Source organism: Lygodium microphyllum, chromosome 4 (genome assembly GCF_053477565.2).
Source record: "Lygodium microphyllum isolate KBCC chromosome 4, Lygodium_microphyllum_v1.1.10, whole genome shotgun sequence".
In the NCBI taxonomy this organism is placed as follows: Eukaryota; Viridiplantae; Streptophyta; class Polypodiopsida; order Schizaeales; family Lygodiaceae; genus Lygodium; species Lygodium microphyllum.
Window position 1 is genome coordinate 126,364,705 of NC_141138.1, and position 24,708 is coordinate 126,389,412.

The window sequence follows — 24,708 nt, forward strand, 5'->3', positions numbered from 1 at the left end:
ACAATACCATGTATGGACCTATGGCGTGTGTCACTCCATCCATCTGCTATCAATGTTACTCCATTTCTTGCCCATTGATTGCGAATATTTGCTGTTGCAATCTCTATGGCTGTTTTCTCCTTTTGAAGCAATGTAGTCGTGATAGCTTCTGATGAAGGGGAAGTTATATGTGGGTCCATACTCTGTAATCTTTGTCACCATATTTAAAAAATAAGGTGACTTGGCTGATTTGAATGCAATACGGTCATGGTAAAAAAAGCGTGCTGCTGCTGCATCTGTTTCCTCTTTTTTCTTTGGTTCCCATGAAGTGTGCAATGAGCTTTGTCTAACACCATGATGTGTTGCCATTGATGGCCCATGAGAAGGCTGCGTAGCCACTAATCCTGGTGGTCTTTTGCATGGAGCACCATGCCCTGCTGGCCTTGGAGTCCTTGTTGTTGGATCCATTGCTATATTTGGTGTCCTCTTGGCATGTGAATTCCCCATAGAAGTGGCTATGCGGTCAAGTAACTCTTGCCTTTTCTCAATTGATACATTGGTGCAAAAACGCACCTCTTTGCCCTCCTCATGTAGAAGATGGGCTCTCACTTTATCAGCCCCACTAGTGCAAGCATAAGAGTAAAGTTTGCATTTCCAAGGGCAAGCCCCTCCACCTCTCAATGGCACCCTTGGTCTAGCTCATCCCACCATAACCAAGTAGTGCTTTGACTTCGTCGAGTTGTTGACGAAGTACTTGTTGAGGATGTTGAAGATGCCATAGATGTCAATGCTGCCATCTATATAAAAGTGACAAATAATCGGTAAAGTTCAATGAAATTCTAGAAATTTGTAACCAAAATTTCAACATGCATGTGCTAAATGTTGCTAAAAATGCCCAAACTTTGGTGCTACTTCAGCTTGCATTCCTCTTACTGAAAATACCACAAATTTGGGGAATTTCAGCCTGCATTCCCTTGCCAAAGATGCCCCAAAATTTGGTGTATTTTCAGCTCCCAAATTAGGGGCAATGACTGATTTAAAATGCCACAAATTTGGGGCATTCCAGCCTGCATTCCCTTGCTGAAAATGCCCCAAAATTTGGCACAATTTTAGCTTCCAAATTTGGGGCTATGACTGATTCAAAATGCCCCAAATTTGGGGCCTCTTTCAAAACTTGGGATGATGGATTCCAATGCCCCAGATTTGGGGACATTGCAGCCAAATTTGGGCCCCAATCCTTGAAAAAGCCCAAAATTTTGGGGCAATTGCCAACAACTTATCCAAAATGCCTCAAATTTGGGGTAAATAATGATCCCATTGAACAAAAATCAGTATCTAGATAAATACTTTGGTTGGTGCTTTACACTAGATTCCTCACCTAATCACGAGCGGGAGTCAGGCCAGGCAGGTAGGAGAGGCGGGCCAAGTAGGCGGTAGAGGCAAGAGCAAGCAGGCGGGGCAAGTAGGAGCAGGCAGGCGAGGCAGACGGTAGTAGGCGAGAGAGGCGGGGCATTCGAGTAAGGCAGGCGAGAGAGGTGGGAGTTGGGCCAGCGAGTTGCGACCCTAAGCGGACGTTGGACAAACATGGTCAATGAATTAAAAAAAACAAGCCCATTGTTGGAACGACTGTTCCAAATAGGGAACAACGTGGGAACAGCCCAAAACGGGACATGGAACGGGCTGGTACGTTTTGCCAACGTTTCCTGGACTCAGACCTCCCGGAACGCGTTAATCCGTTCCGATGTGCCGGAACAAGCGTTCCTTGTCTCTATGATAAATCTGTATGTTAGCCCTATACTTAAATACAAAACCTTGCAAGAGAGATTAGAATCTGTATGTTAGCCCTACACTGAAATACAAAACCTTGCAAGAGAGATTAGAATATGCAAAATAGAGGTCAATAGTGAGATGCTCCAAAGCAAAACAAAAACAAAAAAGTAAATCTAAATGGAGAAATAATGCAAGGAGTGTGTATGTTTGAGTGAATGCAGTGAAAGATGAAAGGAGGAAGGACTAAGGATGTGGTTACATCGCATATGTCCATCAGTAGATTGTTGCCAATAAAATGCCTCACAGGGTGGAGAAATGGTTCTATATGGATATGGAGAGGATGACGTAGGAATGAATGCAAAGAGTGCAATGGGTGAAGAGCTAGTAGACCAATCAAATAATCCTTCAAGAGTATGAAAAAGATAGGCTGCTGAAGTTGTTCGTGTGCCACATACCCAGCGGCCACTAGGGCAAAAGAAGCGTAAAGAGCGATAGTAGGAGGCGTAGCCTCACTCGATTGTCTAGCAGGAGTGGAGGTAGTTGGAGCGGTTTGTGAAGGTTTCTTAGAAGGAAGACATTGAGCCTTGGTACAATACTCATCCACATGGCCCAATCTCTAGCATTGTGTGCAGAACCTATATTTCTTAGGGAGTTGTTGCTAGATGGGTTTTGTTTCTTTGTTTCCATCGGAGAAAGGGGTATTGTGAAGATATGCTAGGATTTGCAGTGAGGAAACATAGCATGTATGACCAAGACTGAAATATGAAGACTTGGACACGGACAAGTAAAACTTAAACCCTAAACACAAAACACAAAATGCAAAATGTAAAAACTCAAAACTCAAACATAGATATAGAGAGAAGAAATTGTGAAGTGAATGAATGCTGTAAATGAATATAAGAGCGTACAGAATGTCCAAGGGTAGAGCAATGTAGTGTTGAAGAGTGACGTCCATTGGAGATGGTTCCCAAGTACAGTAACCACCAGTCGGAGTGTTGGAGTTTGGAAAACACCAAATGTTGATCACTAGAGTGTCAAGGAATTAAGGTGACAATAGGAGAGGTGTTTGCTGATGTAGATAGTTTGATGGACAACAAAAATGCAGGTACTATAGTAGTTGCCTGGTGGGAGAGATGACAGCAGCCCGTCGCTTGGCACTAGATGCTAAAAACACAGGCTGATGAGGTGCTGTAATGATGGAGCAGATGGAGACCTCCAAACAGCAGGGCAATGGTTGAAAACAAGCCGCGTAGGGCTAGATAGTGAGGGGTGCATATGGCGTGTATGTCTAGTATGACGAGTAGATGAGTAGTAGCCAAACTCCAATGACGGTCAATCTGTTTGTGAATCCAATGGCACGAGTGATTTCCTCTTTCACCTCCCAACCTCGCCTAGATAAGTGCTGGCTTCTCTCTCCCAGTTTCCTCTGCCAGCCGTCCACTTCACGTGAGTCCTACTATTCTTAGACACTCTTATTCTCTAGGCTTCCCTTGACCCCGTTCGGGTGCCCAAGGCCCCGGGGTCATCCCTCGTGCCTGTCTCCCATAAATTACCTTTATTAATGTAACATTTTCTTCCCCTTAAGAATCGGTTTCGTCCTCGAAAACGATACTTGGAAGGTCCCACTGTAAATTGGGAAACCTTTTTCTTAGGGTACTTACTCGCTCCCATGTTGAGCTTTCTTTTGAACAATCTTTCCATTTGACCAAATATTCTTGATAAATAGTATTTCTTGTTCGTCTGTTACGAACATTTAATATTCTTTCTGGTTCATGTGGATTAGATTGGTCATCTAATAGCCCCTTAATATTATCATTTAAGATTAGATTATCCAAATCAGCCAGCTTCTTCCTTAGCTTACTTACATGAAAAACTGGATGTGTTTTAATACTAGCAGGTAGTTGGAGCTTGTAAGCCTGTTCTCCCACCCTTTTAAGTATTGTGAAAGGACCACAATACCTGAGTGAAAGCTTTGGACATTGTCCCGTTTTCATGGTTTTAGTTTGTCAGGCACGTTAAGATAGACCAATTCCCCTTCTTCAAAGGAGATGTCTCTTCGATGAGGATCTGCTTAAGCCCTAGCTCGATTTTGAGCTTTCTTAATATTTTCTTGAGCAAATTTTAACATATTGTTGATATCCTCCAAAAAGTCATTGGCTGCCTGAATCTTTTCCTCATGCTGTCCTGCTGCATGAGGAGCTCTGGGCTGAAACCCATACATTAACATAAATGGACTATATCCAGTGGAAGAGTACTTGGCACTATTATATGCAAACTCTGCTATCGGTAGATACTCTTCCCAATTAGTTTGCCTTTTACTTACATATGCCCTAAGCATATCTTCAAGGATTTGGTTAACCCTTTCAGTTTGCCCATCAGTTTGCGGATGGTCCGCCGTACTCATGCTAAGTTTAGTATTCAACTTCCTAAATACAGCACGCTAAAATTGACTATCAAATTTTCTATCTTGATCAGAAACTATATATGCCGGAAGGCCATACAAATCGGTATATGTTCTCTACGAACAATCTAGTCAATTCTGGTGTTTTAACATCAGTTGAAGTTGGAATAAACCTAGCCATTTTGGTTAACCTATCCACAATCACCCACACAGAGTTGTGCCCCCTCTGTGTTCTGGGTAACGCAACAATAAAGTCCATGGAGATACTCTCCCACCTCGAAGGAATCTCTAATGGGTGAAGTCCTGGCATTTATTACATTTGACCACATAGTCAAGGACGTCCTTATTCATTCCAGGCCAATAGAACTGCCTTTTAATAAGACTATAAGTCTTATTAACTCCTGGATGTCTCGCGCTAGGGGTATCATGACACTCAAAGAGTATCTGGCGTCTTATTTTTTCATCTTTCGGGACACATACCCTACCCTTGTAGAGTAAATAACCATTATCAATGGTAAAATTCTTCCACTTGAATCTCATTTGAGCAACCCCTAATGCTCCATTTTCTTGATGAACATCCTCAGATATTCCTTCCTCTGTGGAGGCTCTTCCATTTGGATCCCCATTATTTATTGCTTCCCATATGTTGGAATATGCCGGATCAACCTAGCATTTCGCTTTCAAAGATTTAAGTAAATCGGAAGTGAACTGAGTAAAACTCAATTCATTTATGATGGGCATTCTACTGAGTGTATCAGCCACTATATTGTACTTCCCCTTTCTTTACCTTATTTCATAGTCGAACTCTTGAAGGAGTTCGGCCCATCTGGCTTTACGCCCTTGTAGATTCGGTTGGTCATTAAGCCACTTAATGCTTTCATGATTCGATAAGAGCAAAAGTTTGGCACCGTACAGATAGTGTCTCCATTTCTTCATTGCATGTACTATTGCATACAACTCCCTCTCATAAACAGAATAATTCTATTTTGCACGGTCTAATTTTTTGCTTTCAAAAGCAATTGGTCGACCTTCTTGTAATAAGACTGCGCCTATCGCCTTATCACTGGCATCAGCTTCAACCACAAATGGTTTATTGGGATCCACAATTAATAGTATTGGAGTTGTAGCAATAGCTACCTTAAGTTTTTGAAAACTTTCATTTTGGTCTGTTCCCCAATTAAAGCTCTTCCCTTTCCCTTTAAGTTGATCTGTCATTGAAATAGCTATTTTGGCATAATCTCGAATGAATCTACGATAAAATCCAGATAATCCTAGGAAGATCTGCAGCTCTTCCAGGTTCCTTGGAGATGGCCATTCAAATATTGCCCTTACTTTTTTTGGATCCATCTTGATTCCTTCTTTCGAGATAATATGCCCCAAATATTTGACCTCTTGTGTGAAGAATTCACATTTAGTTTTCTTCGCATAAAGGGAATGTGTTCTTAACAATTGGAATACTAATCGTAAGTGCTTCAAATGTTCTTCTTTTGATTTACTAAAGATCAAGATATCATCCAAGAAGACTACTACAAAATGTTCTAGATAGGGCCGTAACACACTATTCATGAGCTTCATAAAAGTAGCTGGTGCATTAGTGAGGCCAAAAGGCATCACCAAAAAATCATAATGCCCATATCTAGTACAAAATGCTGTCTTAGGAACATCCTGTGCTTTAATTCTTAGTTGGTGATAGCCTGATCTTAAGTCTATTTTTGTGAAGAAAATTTCCCCTTGTAATTGATGAAAAAGTTCTTCCATTCTGGGCATAGGAAATTTATTCTTCACCGTTATCTTATTAAGTGCTCTATAATCAACACAAAGTCGCATAGAACCGTCTTTTTTCTTTACTAATAAAATTGGCGAAGCCCAAGGTGAATTGCTGGGTTGTGTAAACCCTTTATCAAGGTAATCCTTAATTTGTCTTTCAACTTCTTGGTGCTGTGTTTCACTTAATTTATAATTTATAAGGTGATTTAGAAACAGGGTGTGTATCCCTATCTGTGTCAATTGGGTGATTTACATCACCCCTATCTGGTGGAAGGCCACTTGGTAAATCAGAAGGAAACACATCTTTAAATTCATCTAACAAACCACTTAATTCATTACTTACATTCAACTCACAAACATAAGAAAATTGTTGCTTTATATTACAGAAAGTAAAAGTGTTTTGTACAGGAAGAGACCATAACATATATACCTCACAAGCTTCCTTCTTTATCAGCTTCTGAACTTCAGTGGAACACAACAAAGGGTTATCAGATACTTCATGTTCACCTTGAATCACAAAAGTCTTACCATCCCTTTCAAATTCCAGTGTATTATGATGATAACTACGTTTTAAGGTTGATTCCAATCCCGATAGCCACTTCCTCCCTAAAGCAATATCGGCTCTTTCCATATTCATAATTTGGAAATCAAGTTTATCTTTATATCCTTGGATCTCAATTTCCAAATTGGATACCATTGTATCCCATATTTTATTATCCTGAATCCTGACCTTGCATCATACGAACAACATATTGATGCACACTCTTTTGTTGGGGAAGTTTCAATTTTTTGACAAGTGCATAATTTATGAAATTGTGGGTAGCAGAGTCATCAATCATGACTCTAACCCTCTTTCCAGCTATCAATCCATGCACTCTAACTAAATCATGTGGCCCAAAGGTAGGCTGCCACATAGAAGTTAACATATAACACCTGTATTGTACATCCTTGTGCAAGACCTCTAAAGATTTATACCTTTCATGCCCCTTTAATTCCAAGGTCTGCACTACATGGATTTGTTTTTCTTTTCTCTTACCCTTGTCCTTATCCTTTCCTTTATCTTTCCCTCTTTTTCTTTGAGGGCAATTCTAGGCAGCATGGTTAGGGGATAGGCAATTGAAACACAACCTTTCTTTTTTGGCCTTATCAAAGTCATCTTGACTTAACTTTGGCCTTATATATTGTTTCTTTTCAAAGGGTTGTTTCTTGCCCTTAAAAAATGACATTTTCCTTTTAAATTTGCCTACAAATTTTGAGGTTTCCAATTCCTTAGACTTGGGCTCCGTATCAGTGAGACTAGTGAGTCTACCTGGACGCGTACTATCTTCATTGATTAATGCAAATTTAATTGCCTCTTTAAGCGTCTTAGGTGAACTTCTTTTCACTTCCTTTTTACAGGCCTTATCTAGTCCCCTAATGAATCCTCTTGTCTTTTGAAATTCATCTATTCCTTTCAATTTTAGGATTATCTCACGATATTCCTCCAGATATGTCAGCAGGGGTCTTCCCTTTTATCTGACATAATCCCAATCTTCCCAATTTCTTTCCATTTCATTTTCAGGAAGGAATTCTTTAAAAAAGACCGATTCAAATTGAGCCCAAGTTTCAGGTATTTTATTTGCCTCCTTTAAAGTTCGCCACCATTTATATGCCTTTGGCCCCAAAGTTAAATTGGCCTCTAGCGCTTGGAGATGTGGTGGAGTATTTTTAATATGTCATTAAAAATAAAAAACTAAACGACTGTGCAAATTCTCCCACTTTTGGAGAAAATTAAAGATAATGTCTTTATTTCTGTCTTTTTCCTTCCTGTGAAATTGAGGGGGTTTCATATCTTTTAACACTGGGTTATCCCTCGGCTTTTGGTGGGGTTCCCTAGGATCTTGCATAGTCACATCCAAATCTTTCGATGAAGATGGAATATTTGAGGTTTCTAGCTTATTTTTATCATTTTCTAGTAATAAGGTTAATTGAGATTTTATTTCGGTGAGTGTTTGAGTTAGAAATTCCATTTGAAACCCCTGTGCTTGCACACGAGCAGTGAGATCATCAAATTGTTCTCATGTGGCAAAAAATTCTTCCCATTGTTCTTCTTGTATTTCCGTTTCATGGGGATCTACCATAGGGTGGTCCCCAGAACTAGAGCCCTCGATTACCCCCACTCTCCCTTTCCCCTCCATTTATACACTAGAATTGGAAAGCAAATATAAGAAATGAGTACAAAGTTGGGGTACTTCCTTGATTACAATAAAACAGAAGTCAATGATCTCTGCAAAGTAGAGATGGTGGGAAGAACGAGGCAGTTGGGAACACGGCTTGTTGGCAAGAGCACTGGGTATGAGTGTAATTAATCACCCCCTGTCAGGTCACGTGGGAACACAGGCTATGAACCAAAAAGATTAAAGATTAAAACATAACTTAGTTCCATCGTAATCGCCCGGAGGAATGTTAACAATAAGTGTAATCCCTTTTGCCCCTGTCCATCGTAGTCGCCATCATTAACACGAAAAATAACGACTGACGTGACCCGGCTGCCAATCTCGCGAAATAGCTACTTAACGTGACCCGGTGAGGACAGGACCCGGTGGCTCGTCGTGAGAACAGGACCCGTGGCTCTTCAGCTCTGATACCAGTATGGCATGTATGTCGAGTATAACAAGTAGACGAGTAGTAGCCAAACTCCAATGACGGTCAATCTGTTCGTGAATCCAATGGCACGAGTGATTTCCTCTTTCACCTCCCAACCTCGCCTAGATAAGTGCTGGCTCCTCTCTCCCTGTTTCCTCTGCTAGCCGTCCGCTTCAGGCGAGTCCTACTATCCTTAGACTCTCTTACTCTCTAGGCTCCCCTTGACCCCGTTCGGGTGCCCAAGGCCCCCGGACGGTCATCTCTCACGCCTGTCTCCCATAAATTACCTTTATGAATGTAACAGTGCAGGTGGTTGGACAATAGATGGTAGGTGGTTGATTGCTGAACTGTGTACGGTAGAGTAAGAAATCTGCACAAAAGGATGAGGTTGAATGGTGGGAAGTCTATCTATTTATAGATGTTGAAGTGTGCCCTAAGAAATTAGGGTTTTGGGGGACCATTGAAGCTCTCTCAAACCACGCACCAAATTTGTGCTTTTCATTAATTAATCGTGTTTTGGGGCTGTTTAAAAATGCTAATAAGCTCTAAGGTGTGTTTTAGCTCAATACCCCCTCGCAGGCCCAAAATTGAGCCTATAAGGGAAGGTTTGCAATATTCATGTTGAGGCGTTCCATCCCAAAGCAGCTAGGGCATCAGATAAAGGGTGCACGTCAACTGCCTAGTGGCCTACCAAGACTATAGAGGCGATGGTTATCTTTCAAAGGAAGTCCAAGTAGTCACCTTGGATAGGATAGGGCATCGGAGAAAGGATGCTCATTGGCTGCCCACTGGGCTACCAAGCTCTACAAAGACGGATGGAACAACATTGAACATTTTTTTTTCCATGGAATGTGAATTTTAGGGGTCGTGGTCCATTAAGTAACAATGACTCAGAAGACGAGAGAAGGGATGGTACACTTAACACATCATAAAATAGTACAAACTTACCTAACACCACATGAAGATCGACATCCTCAAGCTTCTCCTCCTTTCTCGGCATTGACATCCAAGTTGAGAGGGGGTTTCTATCCTTCTTGGTTTTCAACAAGTTTTGGCGCTTGTCTTCACCATCAATCTTTCCCCCTTGTTGTACCTTCCCCTATGCATTGCATGATTTTATCATCTTTGTACTGGGACGCTTGGCAAGTAAAAATTTTCCCATGAGAAACACCGTCCAAGTGACACCTGTTGCATGAGCATTCTTCAGCATATAGCATATTATGCATCCCATTATTGAAAGCGCCACTAGACAGATCCAAAGTTGTTTCAACGAGCAGATTACACCACCATTATTCTTCACATGATACTTCATCATCTTTCCCTTATCATTGACATGCTCGAATAAGTTGCAATTTGATGTTGAGACAACCACGGATTCCTTGGAAGATCATGTAGTGAAAGAGTCAACCATTGCATCTACAAGTTTTCTTAATGTATTTGAAGAGATTTATAAAGCTCATGTTTTACTTGATGTGGGGATTGAAAGGGAGATTGATGAAGTGTTGGATGCACATGATTTGCAGGATACAGTTATCATCTCTGAGATAGTTCATGAGCTTGAGGATATGTCTTTAGAGGATGTTAGATGTAATGCTCCACAACTGGAAAATATTTCGGATGCTTTGTTGGAGGCCTTGATAGGATTTTCGAAGATGCTTCAAGATATGGACTACTCCAGTCCTCTTAGTGCAGAAGAAAGATGGATCTTGGCGCATGTGTATAGACTATGTGGCCCTCAATAAAATTACAATTGGGAATAGGTTTCCCATTCCAAGAATTGATGATATCTTAGATTGATTGGATGGATCCAACGTATTTAGCTGGATTGACTTGAAGAGTAGCTACCATCAGATCAAGATTACTCCTCAAGATATTAATAAAACAATATTCAAAACAACTTTTGGTTTGTATGAGTTTCTTATGCAATCATTTGGTCTCACTAATGCTCCTGCAACCTTTACTAGAATGATGGAAAGATCTTTAGAGCATATTGGAAGTTTACATGTACTTTCTTTAATGATATTTTGGGTCATTCAAAAGATGATGAAGAGCATAAATAGCACTTGAAAATAGTGTTTTAAGAACTTTGCAAACACAAACTTTATGTGAATGGCAAAAAGAGTGAAATTTTCCTAGAAGAGATTCACTACTTGGTCATCTTGTATCCAAAGATGGGATTTAGATGGATCTAGAAAAAGTCAAGGCTATTGTACAATGGCCAAGATTGACTAGTGTTTATGAAGTTCGAAGTTTCTTAGGATTATACTCTTATGACAGGAGATTCATTAAATGGTTTGCAGTGGTTGTTGGACCATTACATGATTAAACCAAGAAAGCATTTACATTCCGATGGACCAAAATAGAGAAGGAAGCTTTTGAAACTCTAAAGTTCTATATCAACAAAGGAACTGCTTTTATTACACCTAATTTATTGAAACCTTTCTTTGTGGAATGCGATTCTTCAAGAGATTGCATTGATGCAATCTTAAACCAGGATGGATATGCAGTTGCTTATGCAAGTAGAAGGTTGCAAAATGTAGAAAAGAATACTACTACCTATGAAAAATATTTATTGGTCATCATTTAAGCTTTAAAAGATCGGAGACACTGTCTTTTAGATGGAGAATTTCTCATCAAGACGGACCATGAGAGTTTGAGACATTTTCTCAACCAACCAAAGATTTTTGAAAAGCATATTCGATGGGCCAATTATTTAGCTCAATCAGACTTTAAAATATTGGATATTCTTGGGAAGCAAAACAAGGTAGTTGATGCCCTGTCAAGAAGATCTCATATTCGTGCATGTCTATGATTCATGATACGGATTTCACTAGTATGAGGGACATGTATGCTTTTGATGAAGATTTTAAAATTATTTGGGAGAGTTTAGGACTTGGTAAAATGGCAAACTCTCATGTTATCAAAGATGGATTCTTTTGATGGACAATAAGTTGTGTTACCAAAGATTTCAGGTTTTAAGTAATGGAAGAATGTCATGTAGCTCCTTGCATGGCTCATCGTGGTATTTTTGCCATAACCAAGGCACTTGAAATGTATTTCTATTTTCAGAACTGCCCTTTTGCTGAAGTCTACCCCTAGTTTGCAATGCATTAGAAGACTTGTTTGCTGAGTTATTTTGCTTGTTGAGTTGTTCCATCACCAAAGAACTCTCCACATCAGAATATAACTACTGAGCATTTGAGTTATTGAAAGTATCCCATTTTTTAGAAAAAGTGCATAGCAAGAAAGTAGCCTTGAACTCATCATCAATGTGGAAATCCAAAGCAATCAACTAATTGAAAATTGAGTTGAACTCATTCAAATGTATAGACATGGCTGTACCTTCCTTCATGGGAAGGTCCATTAACTTTTTCAGCTAATAAACCTTGTTGGCTGCACTTTTCTAAGCATACTATTCCTCAAGTCTTCGCCATATTTCATATGCAAAATTCAGCTTCTCAATGTTAAAGAGCAAGTTGTTTGACACTGAGAGCTCTATGGTAGAGTATGCAAGCTCATCCAAATCATCTCACTCTTCTTGTTCCGTACCTACTGGTCTTATTTCCTTCACTTTGATGGGCTTCACCTGTTTCTTCTGCACCAGGACATTGTAGCATTGTTTTTGTCATACTGCAAAATTGTGTGCACCCTCAAGCATCTTCATGTGCAAAAGGTTGCTACTGTCACTATTTCCAGCCATGATTATTGCAAAATTGTGTGCACCCTTAAGCATTTTGATGTGCAAAAGGTTGTTGCTGTCACTATTTCCAGCCATGATTTGCAGCACTAAATTGACTTAAGCGTCAGCAAATGCAAAGCTCAAATGTCACGCAAATGACCATAGTATGCAGAACTACTGATCAGCAATGAAAATCAAGAAATTGCAGAAATTTCAGATCTGCAAATTGATTTCCAGAATTAGAGAATGTTAGTTGCTGCACTCCACAATCAATTACAGCTAGATTTATAGGCCAATGCACCTATTGCATGTGAAATCCCAAAATTCTACTGTAATTTTTGCTCCAAATGCATTCTCGGGCACAAATTTGATGATTGCAATCAAAAGCCCTAAATTTTCAAAGACAAATCTGCCCAAATTGCATCAATATATGTACCCAAGTGCATATACCAAGCAATTCTTGCACAATTTGATGAAATTCTTTTCTCGGTCCGGCATGCTCAAATTTCAGTGAAACTTACAAAGTTTCACTAAAATGTGAAAAGGCCCAAATTCTCGAGACAAAGATGCACCAATTTTGCAAATTTTGAAATTGTCTTGTTGTGCATCAAAATCCCCAAATGCGGGAAAAACCCTAATTTTTCGGCTCAAAATTTCACATTATGCTTATGCATGCGAACGCTTGTTAGTGGGCCAAAGGTTTAATTGACAAAACCTTTGAAACTTTGAAAAATAATGAAAAATCTATCGTGTTATCTTGATTAGACTGTTGTTTGAGATTGAGCTACTTGAACGGACTGATGCAATTTGACAAACTATCGGACATAGCTTGATGGACTACTACAGTTTGACGGATTGTCCTGATGACTATCTTGACACATCTCTAACAATTGTCTTGATAGAGCTCGAGCAACCTAAGCTTTGATACTAGTTTGTCAATGGAGTGCGTGAGGATTGAGACAACACGATGCTGTGGTTGGCATAGTGAGAGTGAGTGAGTGCAAAAGAGAGAGAGAGAGAGAGAGAGAGAGAGAGAGAGAGAGAGAGAGGGAGAGAGAGAGAGAGGAAATGATATATTAACGTCTACAAAATGCCAAAATGACCTATGAGACCATGAGTTACAATCATGTGTATGCCGGTACAAACTGTCTTGGCAAAATATGTAGCACAAAGCAAAATAAGAAAGGAAACTAACTATGGCTATGTGTAAAACATAGAGCTCTATCTAGTAACAACGAGCTCCAAATGGTACAATCTCATGTGGGTATGGAAGGCCTAGCTCTAGCCCGAGCAATAATCCCTTGTATCCGCCTATGAAGGTATCGTCGATGTCTGTGTCGAGGCCTAGGACGTCTAGATTGGCTAAGCTAAACGGCTCGATCAATCAATACTCCTTGTTTGTGTGTGGACTGTGGCGGTGAGAGAGGCTCTCGTGTGGACTATGGCTGTAATTGTATTGAAGTCTTTTGAGTCTCCTTTGCAAAGAAGTCTGTGAGCTGTCTCTATGAAGGGCCTCGGTGTCTTGGATCAGCTGTACTCTTGAGGCGCATGTCATGAAGCCGTCGTATCTCAAGAAGAAAGAGGCCAAGGCATCGCTGATCGGTAAAATCCATGACTTTGGATAGTGGTCCGATTCCGTCTCTAAAGAGATAGTGGAAACGACCACAGACCTCATAATACGCTGGGCAACGGCAGATATAATACTCCTCTGTCTTTGACTCTAATTGGCATATCTGGCATATGTGCTCCTTTGGTGGGTGGATCTATATCTGCCAGTCTCAATCTCTAGTTGATGTGAGGAGGTGCGCAACTAGCCAATAGTACATCTGATCCCATGGGAAAGGTGGGTGTCCATGTCTCTCGGGTGAACAATAAATCCATTATTTGTAGTATGAAGGAAATACTCGCGGTAGAAATCCATCTTTGTCAGATCTTGCCTTGGTATCAACCATGTCCGCTTGATATCCAATTGGGTAAGATCCATCCCGATGATCTTGTGAATCTCTAACCTGCTCAGATCAAGAGATGGTATATCAAGGGAGTACTAGAAGGGGGGTAACTTGTCCATGCTAAAGCCATGCAGCTCAAACTAGGCCGACATTTGTGCATACCAACATGAAGTGTCACCCTCTCTGGCAAGCTGCTTGGAGGACTCAAGGGCCAACCGTGCATATCTGTGTTTTGGTAAGTCCCATAGGCTATGTATGTATGTGACTGATCGGGTGAGGGCCTCTACCACAATCGGTGTAGCTGCTAGCTCGGCTCTGATGATCTCATGTGGCATTGAAGCCTTACATCTGATCATCCTAGATATCATGGACACTAGGGGTTTCTCCATCGACCTCCATCCGTCATAAATGCGCCTTGATCTGCTACGGTGGTCAAGACTGGGCCCCCATATCTGTACTCGATAAAGTAGTGTGGACGTGACTAGTGTATCGAAGAGCCATAGCTTGGTGCAGAGTTCTTGGAATTGCACCTGTGAGCACATCCTCTCCAAACCACCTAGTGATGTGTATCCGCGAGTCAATCTAGTGTCTGCTGTCTCTTGCATAGAAAAGGTGGGTCCTATGAATAACACTCCTAGGTATGTATAAGAATTCACACACTCCAGCTCCTTAGATCCATATGTGAATTTAGGTGCTGATCTCTTGACCCACTGTGGTGTAGTATTAAATACCATCACCTTGGTTTTACCAAGGTTCATGAAAGCCCATTGTCCAAAGTATAGGAGTGTAATGCATCCAAGTGTCTCTGTAGACCCTCTGGAGAGTCAGCTATCAATACAATGTCATCTGCATACAATAGGAGAGGTATCCAAGTGCCAGCTAGTGGAGTTTCTCTATCTCCTTTCTGTGAAATATTATTAGCAATCCCATCATTGTACAAGCCAAATAATGGCGAAGAGAGGGGGCATTCCTGCTTCACCCCAATGGTGGAGTAAATAGGTGCCGAAAGGCCCTCAAGTGTCTGGACTCTGCCCACAACTCTCTCATATAGTGCCAAAACAGCCCAACCGAGCTCTTCCGGTTTTCCCATGGCATGCAATCTATGTATGAGCCTATCTATGTATTAGCCTATCTCTCAGTACTGTGTCAAGGGCTTTGCGGAAGTTCACAAAGCAGCAGTAGGTCCGTTGGCCATGGGTCCTTTCCTCCTCAATGATTGCTTTGAGTGTGAGAATGTGACCCAATGTGGAGAAGCCTCTGCTAGAGCCAGCATGTCCCTGTGCTCTAAGACCCCACCTCTCTGCCCACCTGCTTAACTCATGCTCAAGGATGGAAGTATATAACTTAGCCAATGTATGTCCAGCCATGATAGTCCGATAGTTACTGGGTAGAGTAGGGTCCCCTGACTTGAGGATAGGCACAATAGTGTTCGTGCTCCAGTTTTTTGGTAGGCCTTCACATATGGCTTTGTTAAACATGTAAGCTAGGAATCCTGCCACCAAATCTCTAGCATGGATCAAGTGCTCAGCTACTAATCCATCATGATCTTGTGCCTTTCCTTTGCCAAGTCTGTCAATGGCCTCTCGAACCCTACTTTTTGTAAAGAAAGTAGTGGTCTCTGGACAAGGGTCAAGTGGGTCAGGAAGAGGTGGTCGACCCTCCATAGTATAAAGACTAGGTGCATACTCCCATACAACGGTGGACGTAATAGGTGTGGTTGGGCAATGCTCTCTAAAAAGCCTCCAAGCCTCTCTAGAGTCTTGGCTTAAGAATAACTGATATAGGTCTCACTCCAGCTGGGCCAAGAATGCTCTCTTCTATCACTGTGTGAAGCATCTAAAGAGTATGTGCCTGTCTGTGGGTAGTGGATCCTAGTGCTATCTCTCTTTGTAGCCGTGCTCTGGTCTCACGGCACTCATCATCATACCAGCTTTTTCGAGGTGTCACCCCGGTGGAGGCTCTTTGTGTGGGTCGTGAGTGTGGGAAGGCTACACTTGCAGCGATGTGTAGGGCCTCACTGAACTGCTGAGTCAGCTCCCGTAATGGAACGTCAGGGTCTGCATCATGTAACAATCTAAGGATCTCCGCCTCATAGATATCCTTTGTCTCTTTGAAAAGAAGTATATCGGATGTCGGGGAGCTGCATGATGGGTCTGTGTGTTAGTGAATTGGAAGTCGATGGTGAATGATAGGAAGGCATGATCCACTGCAACTTTGAGAAGGCGTGGGGACACTAAGAGGTCGTGGATGTGAGATATCAGCATCGATGGGCAAAAACATAGTCTATTGTGCTGGCACCGTGTCGGTGAGGATAACATGTGAAGGCGCCGGATAGGGGGTATCTAGCCAGGCCATTGAGAATGGCCAACATGTGTGTTGTGCCCATCTCCACAAGGTATCTCCCATATTCGGTGACTTCCCCCATATCCTAAGATGTTCTCTCCAGCTGTAGCTGTGACACATCTTGCTCTTGTAGTATCTCCTCAGATGCATTAAAGAAAGACACCTGATGGGAGGCTATCTTGGCATTAAAGTCTCCTAGTAGGATAACCTCTCCCTCCTTCGAGAACTCCCAAATATCCTCATCCAAAGCCACATATGGTGATTGCCCCTTGGGTGGGGCGTATCGGGACGTCATAGGGGGGGAATAGCATATGGCAACATACAAAGTTGCGTTCCTCACCACGCACTCTCACCCGCATGTATCTGGCCTGCTCATCTCTGCGAACTACCTAGATCATCTACTGTAGCTCCTCCTTGAATAACACTGCCACTCCTCCCGACCCACAATTACCGTGGTTTGTGCGCGTCTCCTTCCTGCAAGCTGACTCCCACCTATAGCCTGTCACCCGTGGAAGTGTAGTATGTGGTCCCTGATGTGTCTCTGAGTAGAACACTATATCTCTCCCGATGAATGTCTCCTCAAAAGCTCCCACATCCAATCGGAGGGTTCCATTACAGTTCCAAACTGCTATTGCAAGGCTGGTCCCATAGGTCTCACACCGTCATTTGTGGCGTCTCTCTACGACTACCACTCTCCCTCCTCTGTAGAAGGTGAGTTTGCCCTCCTCCTTGGCTATCTTAATTTTTGGCATGCACTCCCTCATGTGGGCTAGTTGGGTTGGTGTGAGATCGTCACCCAGGAACACATTGGTCCCCTTCAATATACAACGTTGAGCTGGGAAGTCTCTCCTAGCCTCCATGGTGGGGAAGCGGAGAATGAGTGCACGCTCTTTTGAGCTCTCCCCTTCTGTGCTTTTCTTGCCCACTCTCCAAGCAGAGACATGTGTATCTTTCTTAATATTCATTAACGTGTATAGCGCCTCGGTGTCCTCATCCACTTTTTCATGTATCTTCAGCCCTGTTACCTGAACAGGGATTGCTCTCATTTTCCTTTTTTGTTCCTCCTCCAATGTGTCATTGATTATGGTTGTTGTAGGTGCGTGTGCTAGGTGTTTCCCCTTCTTTGCAATTTGAATCCATTGCTCCGCATCCTCTACTTGCTATTGGGTTTTCTTGAGCATCTCTGCCCAAGTAACAACCTCCTTCGTTGTCTCCTCCTCCTTTTTTTGGAGTAGTTGTACTTTCTCTTTGATACAGGTGAGCTCCTCGGTCTGTACTACATGTGATGAGACATTGCTTTACCTCTTTGTCTCTTGCCCTGTTGCGTGACAGATCTGGAATTTGATTTTCCGTGTGTGGTCCTCAGTAACTCCCCACTGCATACTAGTTCGTTCATGGATTATGGGAAACATGTCCTCTATGCCTTCTTTGCGTTCATATTGTTCTTGCCTATTCCATTTCCTTAGATGGACATCCGTGTGGCATATATGGCGTACTCGCAATGCCTTTATTTTTGATTCAGCATCGGGCATCCATGGGCATGTGGCCCGTGTGCATGGATTAATGTTATGGAAAATCTCTTCTATAATGTTAGTGGACTTGGTTCTTCCGGATATTGCTGCTTCTTGGCTGGCGATTGTTCGCTCTACTCCAGCTGTTCCTTTTGTGTGATTTATTTGTGTTGTTCATGTAATAGGTTGTTCTGATGAGAGCCTACAGGCCTCATGTAAATATTAGACAAAGAGAGAATGTGAGAGAGAGAGTATGCTGACCTGATGGTCTGATGTAATAGAAAGTAAGAGATACAGAGAGAATGTTGACCTGATGGTGTGATATAAATATTTATTGCTTAATTCAATTATCTTCACGTGAGAGAGAGAGAGAGAGAGAGAGAGAGAGAGAGAGAGAGAGTCGATGTGGGTACAATCTCCAAGTATCACGTTAGGTTTTACATACATACATACATATATATATGTGTGTGTGTGTGTACATACATGTATGTATGTGTGTGTGTGTGTGTGTGTGTGTGTGTGTGTAGCACGTGTGTAAGGGCGGGTGCACACCTGAACACCGTTTAAGGCACGGTGTTTTGTTGTTGAGTTGTTCTGTCTACTCTAGTAGTAGGCATGATAATTCTTCTCCTTCCCTCTTCACCTTATTATCTTTTTCTTTCTCCTCCTCCTGCAAAACGGCCCCTTTGAATCCTGCAAAAATAGCACCTAGCCTCTTTGAAAATCTCTTTCTCCATCCACAAAACAACAGCTTACTCTCATTATATATCAACCACACATGTAATGAGTCACCATCTAATGGAGGATGGCTTGGAAGTAGGTGCCAGCTGAAGGAAAGCAGCCTCGAATTGAGATATTTGCCAGAAGGGGTGTGGACAGCAAAGAACTCGTGCCAACAATTTGCAAAACAAGATACGGCTAAGTGGTGGGAAATCTGTCTATTTATAGATGAGTGGATCCTCCCAAAGTAGGGTTTGGCGTATGGGACACACACTCTCTAGGAACACATCTTTTTTAATGAAAGTTTGGTAATTTGGGTTTTTAGGGCTGTAGTAAAGAGCTAATCAGTTTATAAAGCACTTTTAAGCTCAACACTAGTAGCCATAGGAAGAGGCTTGAGGGGTACTCACACTTCTTTTAATCTATCCCTTGCTTCTTGAATCGACCTACACCACTTATCTCTTCTTCATCTTGAGTCTCTCTCTCTCGCTCGCTCTGTGTGTGTGTGTGTGCATGTCTCCCTCTCCCCCCTCTCTTATTTAATCTATATCTACATCTACATCTACATCTACATCTTCCTTCCTACCCCTATTATCCCTCTTCCCACTCCACTCCCACTCCCACTCCCACTGCCTCCTCTTCTCCTTTCTTCTCCCCTCATTTGCCTCAAACATGTACTTCCATCTCTTGCTCTTTCTCTTCCCCTTCTACCTCTACGGCTATCTATACCCCTACCGTTACTGACTCTCTCTCTACCACAATGCCTAAGCCTCTTCATGAAGCTTTTGGAGAGTACCCCACAAATCTTGAGAATGCCTTGGGAAAGTCTCAAGTCTAATTGTTCCAATAGACTTGCAAGTTCGATGAAAAATCCTACACAAGGAATGAGAGGAGGCTTCTTATTCACTTGTCCAAGATGGACACAAGGAATGAGAGGAGGCTTCTTATTCACTTGTCCAAGATGGGTGGACAATCTGACCCATGTCCTGAAATCCCTCAGAAACTAGCTGATGAGATAATGAAACACTCTCCCATATCCAAGTCGAAGCGGCAACATATCTTCAAGCATGGCCTGGGCTCAAGAGGAGGTTGTTACCCTTGACATGGAAGTTGAAACTTGCTTTTTGCATGGCCCTTCTTTTTGACACTATCTGAAATAGAATATGACTCTTGAGATTGGACTGTTATACTTGTAACTGTTTTCTAGTTCATGATATTTAGACTTTCTATCTTTAATTTACATGTTTTTGTGTATGTGTAACGCATGTTATTAGTAAAGCTGATTGTATATGTAATTCTTAGTGAATGCACGAAACAACCTATGGTATTCACAAAATCTTGTTATGCTTTCCATATTGTACATTTTAGTGAACTGAACATTGTGGATGAATTGTACTTGACCACCTTGGTTGATGCCGATGGTGATGACAAAGCTGCAGAGGGAAGAGGATGGGGGTCCAGCCTGTTGGGGTACCAAGTTGAGGCTGAAAATGCAACTCTGGTGCTCTGAGGCAGAACATAGGCCTGTCTTCTCAGGTGGCAGCAAAATGTCACCTTGCAACCTGCTGTGCAAGGTCCAACAGTGGTGCAAGACTGCTCTCCATGACAAAATGCAGGCGTGCCTGTTGGGCAGCATCAAAGTGCCTGCATCCTACTTTGTAAATGCATCTCCTGTGGATGTGAGAGAATTCTCCAGGATTGTGGCCCATCTGTCATCTGAACCACCTCTACGTGCTGTCTACCAAACTCACAGACAGCAGCTTCTGTTTTGCTCAACACCCAGTTGTCTAGTACCAACACACATAGTAGAAAGTTACCTAGTTGATGATGATGCTGCTCTGGGAGGAAAAGAAAAGTGCTGAGCATGCTGTGTGGTCACAGGTACGTGTGCAGACCAGCTCAGATTGCTGAAAACTGCATCATTTGATGAAACACCTGTAAAATATTACACGTTGCAGCGAACAGAATCTGAGAAAGAGATAGAGAGTACACAACAGATAAGAGGAGAATCAGTAAATTCTTTAACTCCAAACAACTGATACAAAGATGGCTCTGTCCACCCGTGCGCTTCCACTGTGTGAAGCTTAGATGGCGATCTAGACAGAAGATAGGTGAAGAGCTTAAGGCTAGCTGGAATAACAACTCTGACTAGGTGAAAGATAAGTAGGTGATGGTTGCGAAGGGGTTTTGCTTTTATAGCTCGCGAAGGTCGTTAGGTCGGCCGACCTACCATATGAGCCTCCACAATAAGGGGCCCCTTTTAACTCCCTTACCACGCAACTCAATGCAATGTGCCTCGAGTTGCTACCAACTTAACCTCTCCGTCTAACCCAAAGATTAGACCCACAATGGTCACCTTTTTGCCATCCGGTCACATAGACCTCATCTGATATTCAAGTCAGGACTCCACCAATGTCCGGGCTCACACTTGGCTTCTCCTCATAATGGGGGCCTTACAACTTTGAGCACCATGGATCATTGGTAGCACCTAATGAGGGTGGGGCATTGATCATATCTAACACCCCCCCTCAATGTCCACCCATAGGTGAACTATCTCCTCGTCCCAATGCCGAGTCTCTGAAGATGAACTTGAAGCAGATCCTTCGTAAGTGCTTTGGTGAAGATATCTGCTCCATTCTTCTCTGTTGGACAGTAGACCAATTCCACTATCCCATCCTCCATCAAATCACGCACATAGTGATATTGGATCTCTATATGTTTGGTGCGTGCATGAAACACTGGATTTTTGGCAATGGCGATGCAACTCTGATTATCACATCTCAGCACAGTTGGTTCTTCATCCTGCACTCCCATATGCCATAGAATCCTTCTCAACCATACGGCCTCACATGCAGCAAAACAAGCTGCCTTGTACTCTGCTTCGGTAGAAGATAATGCCACTGTTGGTTGCTTCTTACTAATCTAAGAGAAAATTCTTGAACCCAAAGAGAAACAATAACCAGAAACTGACTTCTTGGAATCAATGTCTCCTGTCCAATCTGAGTCATAGTTCCCCACAAGAGAGGTTCTGAAACTGTATGTGATACCATAGTAAAGAGTTTTCTTCAAGTATCTGAGCACCCGCATCCCAGCCTTCCAATGACTCTCATGAGGTTTGTTTGAGAACCTGCTCAAAACACCAACAACAAAACTGATATCTGGTCTGGTGTTACACAAGTAGATCAGACTGTCGACCAACCTCCTATACCTCCCAATGTCTGCTAGTGCTTATGTATCCTCGACGGATAACTTTGCATTCACCTCCATAGGTGTAGCTATCTCCTTGCACTCGGTCATGCCAAATGCCTTCAAGATCTCCCATGCATACTTCTTCTGAGAGATGAAGATCTTTCCTGGCTCTTGCCAGACTTCAATTCCAAATAATAGTGCAGCAAGCCCAAGTCTGTCATTTCAAACTCAGAACTCAAAGCCTTTCGAGTTTGGTTGATCATATCTTCATAGTCACCTGTAATAAGAAGGTCGTCCACATATAGGACAATCACTACAGACTTTTTACCATCCCTGTAAACATACAAGTTAGCATCTGAGGCACATCTTTTGAAGTTTAGGTTTAAAAAGAACCTATCTATCCGCTGGTACCATGCTCTGGGGGCTTGTTTCAGCCCATACAATGCCTTCTTCAGTTTACACACTTTGTTCTCAGAATGGGGGGCCTCAAACCTTGGTGGCTGAGCCACGTACACCTCCTCCTTGAGGTCACCATTTAAGAACGTTGACTTAACATCCATTTGGTACACTGGCCACTTCTTGTGGGCAGCCACTGCAAGTACCGTGCGAATAGTGGTCATTTTGGTAGTTGGGGCAAATGACTCTTGAAAATCAAACCCTTCAACTTGTGAAAATCCTTGGGCAACCAGTCTAGCTTTGTACTTTTCTAAGGTACCATCAGCCTTGCACATTATCTTCCAGATCCACTTGGTGCCAATAATCTTCCGCTTTGTTGGTCAATCCACTAGCTTCCAAGTGTCATTCTTCATTATGCTGTCATACTCCGTCTGCATAGCAGCCTTCCATGATGGATCTGCAAGTGCTTCTTCTAAGTCAGTTGGCTCCTTTACTTCTCTTATAATCTCAACCATCAAGGCCATATTGACTATGTGAGCAGAAGCCCTCCTTTGCTCCTCTATTCTTTGAGACCTCCTTGGTCCGTCTGCCTTCTCCTCAACAGATGCATGCATAGGATTATTGTGGTCATAGAGCTGCTTCACCCAGCGCGGCAATGGCTTTTCCGGTGGGGTGATATCAGGTTGGTGAACTTTTTCCTCATCATCTGAAGATGATGCTTCCTCCTCCTTAAGGATAGGGATAGCTCTCGGGACAGTTTCATAGTGGACTACTTCGCTTGATGATAAAGTGGAAGAACTTGCCTTCTCCTCCTCCACTGTATGCGGCTGCTCCTTGAACACCACATCACGGCTCGAGATGATCTTCTTTGCCTCTTGGTCATATAATTTGTAAGCCTTCTGATTATCACTATAATCCAAGAAGATACATTTTGTGCTTTTTGGTTGTAACTTGTTTCTTTTCTCATCTAGAATATGTGCATAACATTCACATCCAAAAATTTTGAAATGTGAGACAGATGGTTTCTTACCAGTGTAAGCCTCATGAGGTGTTTTTCCCTTGAGAGCCTTTGTATAGCTTCGATTTAGAATGTAGACTGCAGTATTAACAGCTTCAGCCCAAAAATGGTTAGGCAATCCCTTGCCCTGTAGCATGCATCTTACCATCTCCACAATGGTGCGATTCCTACGTTCCACAACACCGTTTTGCTGAGGTGTGTGAGGCTTCGTCAATTGACGCTTGATCCCTTTGCTCTTGCAAAAGCCTGCAAACTCCTTTGAGTTGAACTCACCACCACCATCTGTTCTAAATTTCTTCACATTTTTCCCTGTTTCATTCTCAACAAGTATTAGCCATTCTTTAAACTTACCAAAAGCTTGAGCCTTATCACGAAGGAAGTACACCCACATCTTCCTACTGTAGTCGTCGACAATCAACATAAAATAAGAAGATCTCCCCAAGGCCTGTGTAGGCATCTTACCACACAAGTCAGTATGCACCAACTCTAGAGGAGCCTGTGCTCTATTCTTGCTTTCTTGTGGAAATGCCTTTCTTTGTTGCTTGCCCATCATACAAGCTTCACATGGTTCCTTCAATTCAGTTATTGTAGGTAGGTGAGCAACCATACCTTGCTTTTGCATCTCCTTCAATACTGCAAATCCGATGTGTCCAAACCTTTCATGCCAAAGCTTACTTGTGCCCACTCCAGCGGTGGCTGTAAGAGCACTTAGCTCATACAGGTTGTTCCTTTTTTCTCCTTTACCAACAATTGTGCCAGCACTATCAGTAATTTCTGCACCTGTCTTCTTAAACCTCACTTCATGACCAAGATCAGTTATGGCAGCAACTGATAAGAGATTTCTCTTGATTTCGGGAACATACAACACATTTGAAAGCTTTTTGACTTCACCATTTGCAGTAACAAAAGAAATAGTACCTGTGCCCGCAACAGGGCATTTAGCATCATTTCCAACTATCACAGTGATGGATTCTTGTAGAGGCTGCATAGAACTGTATAGACCTTTCTTGTTGGTCATGTGACGGGAGGCCCCACTATCCAACACCCAAGAGTCAGTCGTAGATTCTTCTTGCGCTGAGGAGCACACTTCCTCAATGGTCGCCATGAATAATTCCAACTCTGCTTCAGCCGTATTGGCTGTCTCTTTCTCTTTACTTTTAAGGGTACCATTCTTTTCATCTGTCTTCTTGACACGACAATCTGCAATTGCATGTCCTTTCTTCTTACAGTAGAAGCACTCTCCTTGAAACTTCTTTTTGCCGCCCTTCTTCTTTTTGTCACCATCATTTTTGGTGGAGGAAACACCTTTGTCTTTTGCATTGGCAGAGAATGCAGCATCTCCATTGTTGCTTCCTTCTCGG

General features: G+C 42.3%; 1 protein-coding gene and 2 pseudogenes across 3 annotated transcripts in view; 1 reads left to right on the forward strand and 2 right to left on the reverse strand.

Moving 5' to 3' along the window:
- The window catches only part of LOC148037595 (uncharacterized), a 151,554-nt gene that overhangs the window by 70,729 nt on the left and 56,117 nt on the right, over positions 1-24,708 (forward strand). The window lies entirely within an intron of this gene.
- Positions 15,283-16,556, reverse strand: LOC148037597 (uncharacterized; annotated as a pseudogene).
- Positions 17,176-17,909, reverse strand: LOC148037598 (uncharacterized; annotated as a pseudogene).